We start from the raw sequence: 19,037 nt of genomic DNA, 5'->3' as shown, positions 1-19,037 counted from the left end.
TTGCTCCATATGTCTCTCATCTCCGGAATGCTAGCCTGGGATTGCTCCCCACCGTGGAGGCAGGGCTCCAAGGGTGAATACTTGCAAGGCCTTTGGAAGCCTAAGCTTGAAACTGACACACAATCATTTCCTCTGTTTTCTGCTGTCCAAGCAAATCACAAGGTTAGCTCTGATTCAGAGTAAAGACACTGACTGCATCTATCGGTGGGAGGAAGTACATTACATTGTAAAAGGCAATGGATATAGGAAGGAGAAAAGAATTAGGGCCATTTCTGCATTCTGCCAAAATACTTTTTTAACTTTAAAAATGTTGTTAATGCTGGGCACCTGGGTGGCTCAGTCAGTTAAGCGTCAGACTCTTGATTTTGGCTCAGGTCATGATCTTAGAGTCCTGAGATGGAACCCCAAGTTGGACTCTATACTCAACGTGGAGTCTGCTTGAGATGCTCTCTCTCCTCCCTCTGTGCCCCCCCAGATAAAAAATCAAATTAAAAAAAACAAAATAAAATGTTGTTCATACTAAAAAAAATGTGGGTCAAAACTCTACATCTTCATTTGGCCACCTGTGCTTCCTTCTTCTGCCCTTACTCATGGAGCAACGCTTTTCTCTTATCCTCCCCTTTCTTCTTGCTCTTAACCCACTGGCCCTACACACACTTCCATGCAAGTCTTTCATTTGTCCCCCATACCTGTCCTGCTCCATTTTTTTGTTTTTGGTTTTTTTAAGATTTTATTTTTTTTTTAAAGATTTTATTTATTTATTTGAGAGAGAGAGAATGAGAGAGAGCAAGCACATGAGAAGGGGGAGGGTCAGAGGGAGAAGCAGACTCCCCGCCGAGCAGGGAGCCCGACGCGGGACTCGATCCCGGGACTCCAGGATCATGACCCGAGCCGAAGGCAGTCGCCCAACCAACTGAGCCACCCGGGCGCCCCTAAGATTTTATTTATTTGAGAGAGAGCGTGCACATGCACACGGGGAGGGGCAGAGGGAGAAGGAGAGAGAGACTCTCAGGCCGACTCCATGCTGAGTGCACAGCCCGACATGGAGCTCAATCTCACCACCCTGAGATCATGACCTGAGCTGAAATCAAGAGTCCAATGCTTAACCAAAGGAGCCACCCAGGCGCCCTCTGCTCATGTTCATTTTTAAACATCCATCTGGAATGGCTTTCATCACCATTTCTGTACCTCATGCTTTCATTGCTTCCAAGGCTAACTAACTTACATTCCTGTATCTCCATGCAGCTTGCTTTGAGTATACCCAACTTATTCTCACCACACTCATGACATTAGTACTTGTTTCCTGAACTCTTCTTTATTTATACTTTGGCACCATTTCATATTGTTCTTTAGCATTTTCTTTCTTTCTTTTTTTTTTTTTAAGATTTTATTTATGTATTTGACAGAGAGAGACACAGCGAGAGAGGGAACACAAGCAGGGGGAGTGGGAGAGGGAGAAGCAGGCTTCCCCTGAGCAGGGAGCCCGATGCGGGGCTCGATCCCAGGACCCTGGGATCATGACCTGAGCCGAAGGCAGACGCTTAACCGACTGAGCCACCCAGGCGCCCCGTTCTTTAGCATTTTCATTTGTGAATGCTTTGTTTGCACACCAAAACTCTGTTTCTGGGGTAAAGAAACACATATTTTCTTGCCTAGGAATCACAAATTGGGGTGTATGTCACCATCAACTACTACTGCACAGTGCCCATCCCCAAATTAAGCGACTTAACAAGAACAATAACTTAACAGTAATAGCATCGTGAATCATTTAATAATAATCCCCTAATTAAGTAACTTAATACATAGTAAAAAAATAATCATCTCTTTAGCTCACAGGTCTGTGGGCTGGCAGTTTAGGGTAGACGTAGATGGATAATCTATCTGGTCATGGCCCGACTCTCTCATTAGCTGGCTTTACTAATTTTGGTGTATTTTCTCACGTGTCTGGGGTCTCCAAAGGGATAAATAGAGAGATTTGTCCTTGTCCTAGGTGGTCCCTCTTCCTCCACCTGGCTAGCCCAGGCTTGTTCACATGGTAGCTGGGAAGAATGGCAAGAGAATGAGGGAAAGCTCACAGGTCTTCTTGAGTGTAGAGTCAGAACTGTCGCCCTGTTACTTCTGTGCTTTCTACTTAGGTTAAGGAAATCACATCCTAAAGGAAATTCTTTAGGAAGTCATATGGCCAGCCTAGATCCAAGGGCTGAGGATATAGACTCTATCTGCTACTAGGAGGAGCTACAGCATCGCATTGCAAAAGGGAGCAGATACAGAGAGAATAGTTGCACCCATTGTTATAAATAACCCACCAAGCAATGCTGGCCTGGCTCCTATGGATTCTTCCCGGACCACATGTGTTTATCCTTCTCATTGTGGGGAACTGCTCCTTCCTTAACCTGAGCTATGTCATTAGAATAGGAATTATATCTTCTTCCATAATCGATGCCTCCCTGAGCGAAGTAATTGGATAAAGATTGAGTTCCTGATCCAAATGTGTGAATTGTAGTCACTCGTCTGCTACCTTCCCTCCCACATCCCCTGCCACTGACCTTGTGCTTGTCCAGAGATGGGCACAAAACCCAAGCTAATCTAATAAGAATACTTCTCCAGGGTTTTTATGCATGGAACTGATGTAAAGAGCTACTTTTCTCCTTCCTTGTCCTTGCACTAAGGCTAGTCCTGCCACTGCCCACATGACTGGCCATGGCAAGGAGCCTGCCCTCTGTAGAGAAGGATGAAACCCAAATGCAGGGCAAAGCAGAGGTGAAACACCAAGGGAGTCCAGAAGGGGTTCAGTTCCCTCCTTCAGCTTCTTTCCCACAGCTTAGTAATATGGACAACAAATTTCTTTTGTTTCACATACTGTAGTTCAATTTGTAGCTCAAGTTCTTCTTGCTCACAAGCAGAGTCCTGACAAAAACATTAGGCATATCCTTCAGAATCCAGCACAGGGCTAGGCCCACCACAGGTTATGAAATAAATACACGATAAATTCAAACAGAACACAATGTGATACCACACAACCCAAGACAATGACTAAAATGACTAAAATGACAAAATTTTTACTCTAAATGTATACTCTAGGACCCAGCAATTCCAACTCTAAGTACAGTCACAATAGAAATGCAAATATAGTTCAACAAAAGTTTAAGAGAACATTATTCATGGTAGTCCCAAGCTAGAAACAACTCAAATGTCCAACAGTAGGATGGATAAGTTAAGTTGTAGTGTGTCCATAAATGAAATATTATACAGCAATGAGGATGACTGAACTTCAGTTAATGTAACAACATAGATCTCAAAACATAAAGTTGAGCAAAACAAGTTAAATACGGAAGTGTACATATTGCATGATTTTATTTGAAAAACATAAAACATTGTTGGAAATCAGGATAGTGATTGCCTTTGTGGAGGAGCTGTGATTGGAAGGGGACACTGGGGCCTTCTGTATCAACTCCATGGTGTGTCAACTCATGGTTCATGCACACTTATATATTTTTATGAAAAAGTTTTTAAAAGAAATTGGAGTAGAAATAGTTTTTTGGTCCTTTGGACAGTTGTCTGCCAGCCAGGTTTGTCGTCTCCATCTGAGCACTATGCCTGGCACATCCTTTCTCTGTAGTAGAGGTGAGAACTGTGAGAAGCACAACTACCCCCATAAAGGAGCAAAGCCATCAAGAGAAAACACTTCTGTGACAAGGGAAAAACATGTTCCCCCACTTTTCCCATCTGTCATGCCATATGTAGCAGTTTCTATCAACACACAATTTGCTGTGTGTGGTTGAGGACATTCCTTCCATGGAGGAGAATAACTTGCCCCAATTAGATCTTAAGATTAAAATGCTTTGAAGCCTGAAGCTCTGTGAGTCAAGTCATTACCATGTGAAGCAGCCTCAACTCAACAGAATTTCATCCTGGACTTATCAAAACCCAAAACCCCACACCTAAAATCTTAAATTCCAATAACCCCATCTCCGCGCACGATCTTTCAATGTTCCTTTCTTTCTCCTCATTTTTCTGAGTCTGCACTTCATTTAGACCATGACTCATAGGCCATTCTACTTCCAAGCTTTATATGAGCACCTTCTATGCATGGTGGTTTCCCTAACCCATCTTCAGGGATCCAGCAATCTCAGTTAGTCTAATCATTAACTTTTATTCTTTTGCTTTTTTGATCTTCAATAACACTTGCTTTGAAAAACCTCACCTCTACCATTCCAATTGCTTTAAGCCCTATAGCTAGTCTTTTGAGATTAAACAGTGAAAAATCACAATCATATTACTACAAGTTCAGGGTCTCTGACCAATGCCCTGCCCAGTAATTCAATCCATGGTTAGTTCTCTCTACAATTCTCCTCAAGTTCCAAATTTCTCCCATTCTCTCATTTTAGCTACTCAAGTGCCTCCTCTTACTTCCAATTTTCATGAGACAATCCATTTTGTGAGATCTCCCTTCTGCAGGGCCAGTTTCATGGGAGTGCCCTGTTCAATCACACAGGGCCCAAAGCTTGGTTTAACGCTCTGCTGTCACTGTCTTGAAATTCTTAATAATTTGTAAACATGGGGCTCCACATTTTCATTTTGCACCAGGCCCCACAAATCATGTGGCTGTTACTCCCCTCCTGCAAAGTGGTAACATGTCATTTATATTCTTTTTGGCATTTCTACCTTGGAGATTAAGAGGTCTCTTCTTCTACTCAAGGAGCATTCCTTTTTTCTTTTCAAAATTTGTTTTAATTGTGATGTAATTCACATACCATAAAATTCACCTTTCTAAAATGTACAATTAAATGATTTTTAATATTTTTATTAAATTTTGCAACCATCATCACGATCTATTTCTAAAATACAAAGATGACTGACCATTAGCAATCACCCCACATTCTCTCCTCCCACCAGCCCCTGATTAACCACTAATCTATTTTCTGTCTCTACGGATTTGCCTATTCCAGACATTTCATATAAAGAGAACCATACACTATGTGGCCTTTTGGGTCTGGCTTCTTTCACCCAACATAAGTTTTCAATGCCAATCTTTACAATAAAGTGCTTTCCTTCCATCAGTCAAACTTCTCCCACTGGTCCTTGCTTTCTTCCTCCCTTCCTGGCCAAGTTTCTTCATTCTCTCTGCTTTCTTATCTCCCATTTATGCCTCGACCTTCTCTAGTCTGGTTTCCACCAGAAAAAAGGAAATGCTCCTGCTAAGTCCCAGTAGGTTAGTTACCTGACCCACAATGTCTCTGCCTTTGGCTTTCTTGATATCTCTGCAAGGTGGGACATGGATGACCACTCCCTTATGATGTCTTCTTTTCCATTGGCCTCTTGATTCCCTATCACCCCTTAGATATCTTTGGCTATCTTCTTTTTTTTTTTTTCAGAATCTTCATATTTCCCTCAAACTCTAAATTCCAGCACTCCTCAGGACTCTCTGTTCGTTTTTCCTTATTCTCAGTATAGATTTTCATTGGGTGCCTCATTGAAACAGAACTCTCACAAATATGTTAAGGATTCATATTTATGTTGTCTCCTGGGTTCCAGATCCATATGCAAATGTCCACTGAACATCTCTCTACCTGTATATCCATGTGCTCCTCAACCTCCTTAAACATGTTTATAATTAAATTCACAATGTTTTCCCAAACCTATTTAAGTGAATGAGATCTTTGCCTATCATCCAAGCTATTCCACACAGAAACTGGGACTCACCAGGGACTCGAAACTTCCTTCACCCACACACAAAGAATCTCCAAGTCCATTTTCTTCTCTATCAACATCACCCAAGCATTGCATTTGTCTCCATTCTCTTCCTTCCCACTGCCACACCACAGGTCAAGAAGGCAGGCCCTGCACATCCAACCAATCTGTCTAATAGTTCTTGTAGAATGACTTTTCGAAGCACAAGTCTTATGATACCTTTATCTGCTTAGAATCTTAGTTTTGCTAGCAAAGCTCAAACTACCTCTGTGACTTCATCTCCCACTGCCCTAATCAAAACATGCGGTATCATTTCACTACTCCGTGTTTACATATCTATTATTTTTCTCTTCCAGAATAGGCTTCATCCCTCAACCCCATTTCTCAGACTAAATAATTGTCTGTAACTCTGTAAAATATTTTCCCAAGAGTTTCTCTTCCTGGAAGCCTTCCCTTAATCACATGCTATAGTTTCAATTCTCCTTTTTGCACCCAGTATTTCTCTTATCTCTAATTGCACTTCTGTCTAATTGCATGCTGGACAGTATCAGTTAATTTATTTGCTTTTTCCCCTACCTGAGTGCAAGCTCCTTACCAACCATACTGGTTTATCATTCATACCTCAGTGCTTAGTTGTTATGCTCTGAATGTTTGTGTTCCCACCTCTCCAAATTCATATGTTGAAATTTCATCCCCAGTGTGAGAGTCTCTGGAAGTGGGGCCTTTGGGAGGTAATTAGATCATGAGTGTGGAGCCTTCATGAAAAGGCTTAGTGCTCTCAGAAGAAGAGGCCAGAGAGCCAGCTTGCTATCTTTCAGCCATGTGACTATAAAATGAGAAGTAGTCAGTCTGTGACCTAGAAGATAGTTCTCACTAGATCCTGACCATGCTGGCATCCTGATGTGAGACTTCTGCCCTTCAGAGCTGTGAGAAATAAATTTCTGTTGTTTGTAAGCCACTCAGTCTATGGTAGTTTGTTATAGCAGCCAAAACTGACTAAAACACTAGTATTGTGAATGGCACACAGTAGGTGCTCAATTAAAGCCTAATAGAGGCTCCTGGGTGGCTCAGATGATTGGGTAACTGACTCAATTTCAGCTCAGGTCTTGATCTCAGGGTCAGGAGTTCAAGCCCCAAATTGGGCTCTGTGCTGGGCATGGAGCTTACTTAAAAAAAAAAAAAAAAAATCCTAATAAATTAATTCCATATGATTCTGTGGTTCTTAGTCAAAATTCTTAGGAAGCAGCACAAGATACCCATGGGCTAGAGATTATATGGAAAGAAACAGCATCCTATAAAGTTAACTAGTCTGTGGTCACTGACCCTTTTAAGAACCTGGTTAAATCTGGACTCTGTCCCTAGAAAAAAGCTCAGACAAATCTGGAAGTTTGTATACAATTCTGTTAAGTCCCTAAAACTTATTCATAGACTCTGCTTGAGATCTTAGGTTTTAAAACTGAGTTCCACTTTCTCCTGTGCTCTCCTGAGCACTCAAAACTCCCAAGAGAAAATTTCATCTTGGCACCAGAGCTGAACAGACTAGCTTGAGGGCATGAGGACTTGACGAAATGTATTAACATATCAAAAGGAAAGATGTGAAAATCAGAAGAGAAGTAGCTGAGCCCTGGAAACACAGGAAGAAATAGCCATATAAGGATAAAAATTAACAGTGTCCACCTTAGCACCATTAGATCAAAGTGGTGATGAGCACAGGGAGTGGGGATTAAAAAACCTACTATGTTTTAAATAACTTTATTTTTTTTAAGGTTTTTTTTTTTATTTTAGAGAGGGAAGAGAGGCAGAGGGAGAGGAAGAGCGTTTGTTTAAAAAAGATTTTATTTATTTATTTGAGAGAGAGAACAAGAGCTTGTGCATGCGCGTGAGCAGGAGGAGGGGGAGGGGCAGAAGGGACAGAGCAGGATGCTTAACAGCCTGAGCCACCCAGGCGCCCCCTGTAAGGAATAACTTTAAAAGGTGGTGAGGGGAGACTCCTGTATGCCCTGTGGTAGGAGATGAAAGGGAGTCATGGTTGAGATCCCAAAGAAAGACTGGTCCTGCCCCAATGTGAAAGGAGCTATAACCCTCGGTGCTACAACAAATCTAAGGGTTCAAAGTCCTTGGCCTAAGAAACACCAGGTCCACCTCAAAGCTGGGCAACAGGGATTTAGGTGCCATCACCAGTGCTCCTGACCCAAAATTACAGACAGCTTTGCCAGCAAGGATGGGGCCAGCCTTCACTGGAGAAACTCACAAACAACCCATCCCCAACCCACCCCTCAAGTGGTTCCTAAACTCAGTGTCCCTCATCCATCCTAGCCTATGAGGCAGTAAGCACCGCATTCTTGCCCATCTCCCCAGTCCTGGGTTGAACCCAAGGAATTTTGGTCAGCTTGGCTGAGAGTTCCCTATGCTAAGTCATTGCCCCATCCTCCCCACCCCCTCACCCCTTAGAGACAGGTCACACTCAGAATAACTACAGTTGGAGCTATATACATCGGCACTTGGGGCTAGTAAGGGACCAAGAACACCCTTGCCTTACAGCAGCTTTTCTCTCCTGTAATAGTTCAGGGAGGACAGCTTCTCCTCTGACAGCAGCTTCCCCCCAGCATAGTCTGAGTGCTGAGATGACATGAAGTAGGAAGGTATAATTTCCTAGAGCAGACAGTTCAAAAGGGTCAATACTAGGTCCTGCCACCAGGCAGAGAGGAGACTGGAGATCTGGACCAGTCTAAGCTATCATATGATGTCACTGCTGAACATGAGTCTCACACAGCCCCACCAACACCTGCCCACTGCTGTGGGATACAGGTCTGAATCCTTTAGGCATTGGCATTGTGCACCTGGTTAGTCTCTGAAAATCACGTTTGGTGTTTAAAAGCAGGTGGTTTTCAGGGCACGTGGGTGGCTCAGTCAGCTAAGCATCTGCCTTTGGCTCAGGTCATGATCCTGGGGTCCTGGGATCAGGCCCTGTGTCGGTCTCTCTGCTCAGAGAGGAGTCTGCTTCTCCCTCTCCCTCTGACCCTCCACCCTGCTTGTGCTCTCACTCACTCTGTCTCTCTCAAATGAATAAATAAAAAAACTCTTTGAAAAATAAAAAGCAGGTGCCTTCTAACCTTTTGACCAAGACCTTCAGAAGAAATACATTTTACAACATGATGTGTCAATATTTGAATTTTATACCATTTGGGGAGAAGAGAGAAGCCTCAAGAGATTTCTTGCTCATTGGGACTATGGCAAAAGTGTATAATAACATCTATCCCCTCAGCTCGTTCGCAAGGTTATGTGAGCTACAAAAGGTTTTCTTAAAGACGTTTGTAAGGAGAAACCAGAATCCTCAAGATTGTGTCAGAGAACATCTTTTTCCTCCAATAAAAGTCCTTCCAGAGCCAGGTGCCAGCAGGGAAGTCTACACTTAAGAAACTCAGAAAGGGGGAGCCTGGGTGGCTCATTTGGTGAAGCGTCTACTTTCAGCTCAGGTCATGATCCCAGAGTCCTGGGATTGAGCCCCACATCAGGCTCTCTGCTCGGTGGGGAGCTTGTTTCCCCCTCTGCCTGCTGTTCCCCCTGCTTGTGTTCTCTCTCTATCAAATAAATAAATAAAATATTAGAAAACCAAAATATTTTAAAAAAGAAACTCAGAAAGGTTACAGGTAGAAATAGATTAATGACTCAGTGACTACGTGTTGGGGGTGCTGTCTGTAGTATGACATGATGTGACACTTTCTGTTCTTAATAACCTAAAGTTTTCCGCTCTTAATTCTATACTAGGACCAAGAGTAAATATGTTCATTTTGGGTGTTCTATTGGCAAATCCAACATGCTACGGGTATTAGTAGCTGCACTGCTTGTGACAGCCTAGGCTCTTGTCCCAAAACAACTATGAAGAAGCCTGATATTCAATGGAATAAGGAAATGGAGTAGGGAAACTGTTGCCTCAATTAACTTTTTTTTTAACTTTATTTTATTATGTTATGTTAGTCGCCATACATTACATCATCAGTTTTTGATGTAGTGATCCATGATTCATTGTTTGCGAACAACACCCAGTGCTCCATGCAATACGTGCCCTCCTTAATACCCATCACCGGCTACGCTGTTGGTGGGAATGCAAGCTGGTGCAGCCACTCTGGGAAACAGGATGGAGGTTCCTCAAAAAGTTGAAAATAGAGCTACCCTACGACCCAGCAATTGCACTCCTGGGTATTTACCTCAATTAGCTTTACAGAAACTGGAGGAGGAAGTAAAGCAGAGGAGGCTTTCCTGGTGTATTTGCAAATCCCCCTCATATTTAAGAATGGCCTCCGCCTTATCTGCCCTAGGTCCCCTAGATAATCACATAAGTCTTGCAGGACCAGGTGCCACTTGAAAAATCTCTCTTGGTGGTTTTAAAACATGACCTCAAATTTGGGGGGACTCCTCTCATCAAAAAGTGAGTTCTGTGTCCTCTCCACTTGTATCTGAGCTAATCTTGGTGACTTGTTGTAGCCGCTAGAATACAGCAGAAGTGATGCTCCTTCCAAAGCTAGGTCACAGAAGAAAAAGGCCATGCAGAAAGCCCATGTGACTTGTGCTGCTTCTGTTGGGATGCTTGTTCTGGAAAAGCCAGTTATCATATAATAAACTCAACTACCCTGAAACCACCATGCCGGAAATGCCGTGGGAAGGGGCTTCCATCAGCAGCCTACATGATGAGCTCCTAGCTGACAGCCTGCATTCACTGTCAGCCATGCAGCCCAGTCAAGCCCCCCGATGACGGTAGCCCAGCCGAGGTTTGATGTCCGCCATATAAGAGAGCCCTTCTGAAATTTCTGACCCACAAATTTAGGAGCAAAAATTTTAAGTAGCAGTTTTAGGTTGTTACATTTTGTGGTCATTTGTTACTGAGGTATTAAGACAAAACAAAGGAATTATTGTTCATGAATTACTAGTTAATAGTAACAACCATTGTACAACAAGCAAACAGCCCTGCCAGACCATAATCTCTGCCAGGGCAAAACCACATCCACTGTATTCCCTCTCATATCCCCAGGGTCAGGCCCATAGCAGGTGCCCACTGAGTCATAAGAAAATGATGCCCCATAAGAAATTTGAAAAACACTGTATTGCTCTTATACTTTCAAATAAATTATCTTTAATTATTTTTTAAAAATCCCATAAATAAATAAATTTTTATTAATATTCCATGACTGGCTTCAAGGGGTGATGTTTTGGGTTAAAGTGAAAACCAGCACCACAAATTAGGGCTTTTTCTAACGACAGAGATCTCAGAACATAAAAATATATGAGTAAACCATGGCTAATTTCCTAAAAACAGGAACTATGCTTGCTTAGCCAGTCCACTGATTAGAGTCCTGTATACACTTCTGCTTTCAGCTACAGTCATTTGCTTATTTGGACCGCAGATCCCCGTTGTCCTGGATTTTAGGACCACAGTCAGTTTGTGACTCCTCACATCTCACACTGGGACACACACACCCCCGTCAAGTTTGCCTCAACACTCACAAAGTGGCCTGGGGCCATTTGCAAAATGAAACAAATGGTCAAATAGCAAAATTAGAAGGGCGAAGCCACTTAATGGGAGCAAAGGGTGACGTGTCTAGATGCAAGAGACAGACTAATTACCACCATTGGGCAAGGACTTGGTCCTGAGGTTACTGGCAGTTAAGACAAAAAGGAAAACAAACTCTTCCCAGGAACCAAACTCTACCATCTTGATATTTGTAGGTTAGACAAAGGCTCCAGCCATAGCTTTGGACAAGACATAGAAATACATAGTTCCAGGGGCGCCTGGGTGGCTCAGATGGTTGAGCGTCTGCCTTCGGCTCAGGTCGTGATCCTGGGGTCCTGGGATCGAGTCCCGCATCAGGCTCCCTGCTCCTTGGGAGCCTGCTTCTCTCTCTCTCTGTCTCTGTCTCTCATGAATAAATAAATAAAATCTTTAAAAAAAAAAAAAGAAGAAGAAATACATAGTTCTGATGAGTCGTTCTTACTCAGTCATTTATTTTTCTTAAAGTTTTATTTATTTATTTGTGAGAGGAGGGAAGGGCAGAGGGAAGGGAGAAGAAGAGAATCTTAGACTCTCCACTGAGCTTGGAGCCTCACACCTGGCTCAATCCCAGGATCCTGAGATCATGACCTGAGCTGAAACCAAGAGTTGGAGGCTCACCCGACTGAGCCACCTGGGCACCCCACTCAGTCATTTAGAATGGTGGAGGATATAGTCAGTGATCCAGACACCCAGGGAATTGGGGCGCAGGGTTGGGGGGGGCGACGCATCTTAATTGGCACTGCTGCACTCCTGCTCTGATGTGTCGGGTTTCCAAATGCTGACTTCTGGAGGGGTACCTATGAAGATGTTCCAAGGGCACAGCTGTCTGGCAAGAGGAAGCTCTCTGCTCCAAGGCACCTCGTCAGCATTCCTCCATCTCTTCATCTCCAGCCCCCAAGGGAATACTTCCTAGCCTCCTGCACCTGTTGTCCATCTGCCTCCCTGGAGCTTGGGCTCCAGATCAGGCTCTCCTATGCTATTGGCCTACCCAGAAAGCCAAGAACCTTCCCTGCCCCCAGAGTGAAGGTGGGGCTGTTCCATCCCCCCGCCCCACCACCTCACCATCTCTCACCCATTACTTTAACTTGTTCCAAACGTCCAGTGAGCAGAACGACAAATGCACACGGCATTCAGGCACAGAGAGTGACCCCTCTGCCTTCCCGGTAACCAGGCTTGTGAGCCCTTCTCACTTGAATGGGGGGGAAGGGAGAATGCCCCTTCCCATTTCCACAGGAAGGAGGGACTTTTCACCTGGAAACTCAATTCCAGACTCTCCAACAAATTCCACTAAGTCCTTTTATATGGGCTGGCAGGGGGGAATAAGATGCTTGGAGGAGCAAAGCTGCTCCTGTCCCCTCTGAAAGGTGTCTGGCAACACTTTCGTTCCTGTGCGTATTTATCTGCTATTGTCCATCATTCAAAGACAACAGAAAAATTCCCGTGTAACATTCTGCTTATTGCATGGGTCCCAAGTACTCTGTGTATTGGTCTATTCTCTGCCTCCCCTCTAGACTGTGACCTTCTTGAAAACAGACACTGTGTCTTATGATCTAGCATCTAACATGTCCCGAAATATTTCAGCAAACAATTTAAGATTAAATTCATTTACCTTGAAATCTTCACTGCCACTTTTCATTTTAGCCGGGTCTTTATGACGCAGGCTCTAAGAAGAGCTAATTATGTAGGGATTTCCGAACTTGCAAAAAGTCAAGTCAGGAGAAACGTGTTCTTAGGAAAATCAAAGGCTGGTTGTGTGGTGCCGATAGAATCAGACAGGGCAGCCTTACCTGGCCGCTTCCAAAGTAGTGGGTCAGGAAAGAGGGTTTGATTCCCGGAGCCTGTGGGAAGGAGATCATTTCCTAACAGTAGGTCTTCTGTTGTTGTTGTTGTAAAAATGGCATCAATAACACCCTCAGAATGAGCAGGCATGAGCCTGTCTGCCTGGGGGGAGGTGGGTGTCATTGATCCCACAGAAGCTCCATGGGTCATCCACACAGCTTGGAGCAGCCCGAGGTGGACCAGGAGAGTATGAAGTAGCTGTGGTCCTTGTAGAGGTGGTCTCAACAAGTGTTCAATCTTCATGGAAGTGTCAACTTAGAGGTGTTTCTAGAGTAGAATTTGACAACTGTCACTTAGAGCTGAAAAACAGACACTTTAGATCTAGCAATGCTACTTCTAGGAATCGTTCCTAAAGACATGAGCAGGAATGGGACACATATATGTGTGAAAGGATGCTCATCTATTAAGTTACTATATTAATTAATACAATGGGGTAGTATGTAGATGTGAGGAGTCACAATGCAGTTAATAAAGCATGAGAACATTCGTGATAAATTAAGTGAAAAGAGCCAGTACAAACTAGAACTGTGGTATGATCTCCTTATATGAAGGAATGTGTGGAAGGAGATAGGGAAAAAATGTAAACAGGGCTTATCTCTGGGAAGTGGAGAGATTATGGGTGGTTTTACTTTATTTTCTATACTTTTCTGTTTTCCTGATTTTTTTCAGTAAATGTATACTACTTTTGCAATAAGAAGGAAATAATAAATGATATTTTAAAGTAGAAATAAAATCCAAATGAACAATTAATTTATCGTTTATGGCTGACGACGCTAAGACTGAGGGGGATTGGCACAGAAGAGATTTGTAGGGGGAGAGAAGGATTAGCAGAAGGGATTACTTTGTTTTGATGATAAGAACATTCTTTGGGTTGTAATCTGGTGGTAGGTTAAGTAATACTCCAATTTGTGTGTGTGTGTGTGCGCGCGCGCGCGTGCATGCGCGCGTGGGTGTGCATTCACAGGAACACGCACAAGCATGCACAACAGAGAGCTATCGAGAAAACAAGAAGATGATGAATTTACCAGGATTTAACATGGCAATGATATTGATAGATGAGGTTCCAGGTTGACTTTGTGTTTACCTTAAGTTATACATATCAGTAAATATCTATTCATGTATTGCTGAGGTCAAGAGCTTGGGCTCTTAATTGAGTTCAAATTGAGTTCAAATAGCAGCTCTTTTACTCACCAGCCATGTGGCTTTGACAAATTATTTAATCTCTCTCAGTTGCCACCTCATTAAAATACCAATAATGGTGATGATAAAAATAGTAACAGCCAACCACATGTAGTTGTTTTGAAGACTGACTGAATTAGTACATGTAAAGCACTGAGAACACAGTCTAGCATATAATAAAAGCCCAATGAAAGTTACCTATGACTGTTATTGTTAGTACAAATAAGTTTTCGTAGCACACTGCAGTGGAAGATCCCAGCCTGAGAGTCAGAAAGCCTGAGCCGGAGGACAACACCCCACTTTATAGGAATGGGACTTGGGCCAAGTGCTTATCACATCTGTCTTCCTGTCTTCACAACACCATTGTGGGAATCCAATAAGGTACAATTATCGAAAATTTTGACCATAGAAATAAGCTGGAGGGCACCTGCCCTCTCTTCACATGGATATAGATTTTCAAGACTCCCCTGTGTAGAGGATTATAGCTTAGTATGGTTAGAATGAGTTGAGGCTCTGGGGTAATAACCAGGAGTCTGTTATAATAGCTTCTTAACTCTGTCACCTGCATGGTTGAAATATCTAATACAATTACAGTCGTGTATCAGCAAGACTCTGTTGTGGAAATATGAGATGCAGCATTTTCTCCATGGTTTATAATCATGACAAACCAGGAAACATCTAGTTTCTCAACAAAAAGATTTCATTAAGTGAATTTCTGTCTGTATATGCAATGGGATGTTTTGTTAGGACTAAAAATAGCATTTTAAATGTAAATGTAATGGGAAGGGAAATTGTTCATTATATGTTAAGTCAACAAAGCATGCACATCAAGACACATCTTTCTAAATTACATGGTGGAGTATATAAAGAAAAAAGATAGGTTAAGTTTTAAACAGGAGGTTGTATGTATTGAAGTCCTACTGTATGGAAAGGGATTTTATGGGAAGACTATACACCAAGGCCACTCACCCATAGACCTCAAGGCTATTAGGAAAATTAGCGTAAGAAAAACTTTATACTGAAACTCCAAACAGGTAGAAGGTAAATACTCTTTTAGCAAACAGGACCAGAGCAATTTGCTTACTAAAAAAAACAGTCACAGATATATTTCTAGAAGGATTATGAATACCACAGGCAGACAACATGGAGATTTCAGAAGGAAATCAACTTTGTAATATGGGGAATATTTTCTTTCAGATATTCTGGGGGAGAACAAACAGGAGTCCCAAGAGAAGTTCCTCACTGCCTCTCCCACCATACCATGACTTCTGAGCTCATCTAATCCTGTATTCATCCTCAGAGTCAGTATAATGAACATAAATTAGGAAGTGAAGGTCCATGGGAACACCCAGGCCATGCCTACCACACCCGGAGACCATACTAGAAGGACTTTGGCAGGTGTGCAATCACTATACTGATGGATTTTTTTTTTGCCCATCCCTCTGAATATAGAAATGTTAAACTTTATTTGGAGACCAGAAGGTGACTTTCCTTTCACTGGGGGAGAAGGGAAGTTGAGCTAAACCTTGTTAATCTACAAATTGTGGACATTTGGGCAGTAAGGGACCATCCCTGGCTAGAAAGCAGGCCTTTCTCCACTGAGAGGTAGCCATTCACCATTTTCCTTTCCAGAAGGTAGCTAGAGATTCATCCTATTGGACAGAAGTGGAAGAGGCCGAGCTGATGAAATTGATTCCAGAGGGATTTTTAAGTGAATTCTGTTTTAATATGCCCAAATGTACCTCAGATTGAACTAAAATTTATTGATTAGTATGGAAGACTGAGTGTGTTAATGGCCCATTTATTTTACCTCTATTTCTATGTTCCTTGCCACGTGACTTTGAATTTCTTCCACGAAGAAAGATAGTCAATTCCCCCAGTCCTTAAATCTGGGCTAGGCTATGTGATTTGCTTCAGTTAACAGAATGCAGGAGAAGTGATGGTGTGCTACTTCTGAGCCTTGCCTTTAGAGGATTTATGTGCTTCCACTGCTCTCTTGTGTCTCTGTTATCACCATGACAACATTTTCAGGCTAACCTGCTAGGGGATGAGACATTGATGGAACAGAGCTGAATCACCCAGCCATCCCAGCCAAGGCCAGCCTAGATCAGCTGACACCCAGCCTAACCCCAGATACATAAAAGAGTCCAGTCAAGATCAGCAGAGCTGCCCAGCTGAACCCCAAGCTGACCTCAGATGTGTGAGTGATCAATCTATTGCTGTATGTCCCTGTGGTCCAGTGGTTGTCTGTTACACTGTTGCATATTGTTACAACCACAGATAACTGACTTAATTACCTACCTTCTTAGTGCTCAGTTCATCATCAGCTAAACTTCCCAATCATCTGTAAAAGATGCGTCACTATTTTTACTCTGCAGATGGGGAAAGTGAGACATAGTGAGATTAAGTGATTTACCCAAAGTCACAAATATAGCAAATCAAGGAGATTTCATATTCCAAGTCATATTCTTTGACAGGAAGAAAAAGGAGCTTTTGGAGTTAGACAAAACATCTTGATCAGAAACATGAAAGAAGAAGGATTTTTCTTCTTAGAATTTCTAGCTAAACTCCTCCATTTGGGGTTAAGATTCAGAGAGTGGTACTTGAAAGGGATCTGGGATCTCAGAACAAAGGGGAACAGCACCCTATGACTTCAATACTTCTTTTCTGGAGGATTCATTTGGGGAAAGACATGGGAAAATCTCCATGCCCTGAGAATAGCATGACAAAATCAGTAGAATGAAAGGGTATAACTTCTGCTATAGCAGACATCTCTAAGGACCTATGTCAACAGGCAGATCCATGACAAGATTCCTATCCTGCCCCCAATATCTCAGAAATGCATTCTAGAACTCTGGCATAAATTCTGGGAAAGGAATACCTTAGGGACTCCAAATAAATCATCTTGCTGTACTAGAAGGATAGAGCTTCAAAATGCAAATTATTTCAAGTTACAGGAAATAAAATCATATATTTTTGCAACCCAATTTTGAAGCCTTTGAGTTATGGACTTTACTTAAAATCCAACAAGTGTTAGTTGTTGTTGTAATCATCTCTTATAAAATAAGGTAAAATGTAATAACACTTTCTGTAGTTGACGGTTAGTTCTCCACCAAAATGTGTGTTCCCTGCACTGTGATAGGGTATTTACCAGAAAGCAGCTGCCCAGCAGGAGATTACATTTCCCAGAACCCCTTGCATTAGGTAGACCCATGTGATCAGTTCCCACCCAATGAACAGAGGTGATGCGTGTCCTTTCTGGACCTAAGTATCTTCTCTCTATTTTTTCTTCCCTCATTTACTATCTAAATCGCAAAGGAGGGGTGCCTGGGTGGCTCAGATGGTTGAGCATCTGCCTTTGGCTCAGGTCATGATCCCAGGGTCCTTGGATCGAGTCCTGCATCGAGCCTGCTTCTCCCTCTGCTTCTCTCTCTCTGTCTCTCTCTCTCTGTCACTCATGAATAAATAAATAAAATCTTTAAAAATAAATAAATAAATAAATAAATCGCAAAGGGCACTGAGGACCTGGTGAAGCAGAAACACAAAATGAAAGGAAACTGAACTCCTGAATGTCACCTGGAAGGCCATCTCTGACCGGGAAGACCAGCATTAGACCATTATGAGAGCAACAAATAAATGTGTCTTGTGTTGAACCACTGATGTTTGTAACCACTGTTACATCAGTTAGTATTACCTCAATTAATACAAGATCATCCCCACGAATTAAGAAAAAAAAAAAACCTGAGCCAAGCAAGAAGCAGTGTCTAGGTTTTAAGAAACCTAGACACTGAAAAAAATAATTTCTCTTGTGGCAACATGTAGAATTGATGCTAGATTAATTAGAGGTTTCTGGGGTAGAAATCTCCCTAAAATAGCATTGCAGAAAGGTGTGTGTTAAGGAATCTAAGTAGAGAATCTTTCGGTTTAACAGAAAGTCCCCAAGTTTCATACAGAAGAAGAATCACCTAGTTAGATAGGGATCTAAGTAGTAGCCAGATGTCATAGCCTGTTTCTGCCCCAAACCCTCCTTGATGCTAGAAGATCTCCTTTGTTTTCCACCCTTAGCTTTGCTGTTGGAAAGTGTTAATGAGCTTGCTTTTCTCAAACAGTTGTGAATTGCATGGATTCTATTTCCTAATGAGTCTAATGTCACTTGTTATTTTCACATAAAAAGAGTTGTGAGTGGCTTCTGAAGCTGACATGAACTTATCCTTCACAAGCCCACAAAAACTGCAAACTGTCATTAGAAATTTGATTTGGCTGTTCCTGTGAAAGAAAACCTCCTGAGCACAATGATGTCCTTGACTCAACATTTTCCTTGCCGTAAACTTACCTTCAACAGGAACAACTGACATTTTTTAGAGCCACATCCCAAAGGATACAGTCCCAAAGGACTTCAACGACTCACTTTAAGTCATTAACATGGTTTAGAGACAACTTTACTTTTCTTTTTGCCATTAAAAAACTCATCAGAGATAATGGTTGCAGTTTAGAGAGTTTCCATAGAGGAAGATCACAGTGAGACCATATTCCAAAAAGCTACCACATTGGATGCTCAAGATCTTCAGTGGACTGATTCCAGTGATAGCTGCAAATTCTTCATTAAGTTGAATGAAATATTACTGAGACCATCAGTAGAGGAATGAATAAGTAAATCTATGATATATTGGCACAATGGAATGTTATACAGCAATGAGAATGGACAAACGCCAATTACATCTGACCACATGTACAAATTTCACAAATATAATATTGAGCAAAAGCCACCAGAACAAAACAA

This window comes from Mirounga leonina, unplaced genomic scaffold, assembly GCF_011800145.1.
Source record: "Mirounga leonina isolate KUSES-001 unplaced genomic scaffold, KU_Mleo_1.0 Mir_150, whole genome shotgun sequence".
Lineage (NCBI taxonomy): Eukaryota > Metazoa > Chordata > Mammalia > Carnivora > Phocidae > Mirounga > Mirounga leonina.
The sequence above is the reverse complement of the archived record's forward strand: the minus strand, read 5'-3'. Positions refer to the sequence as shown.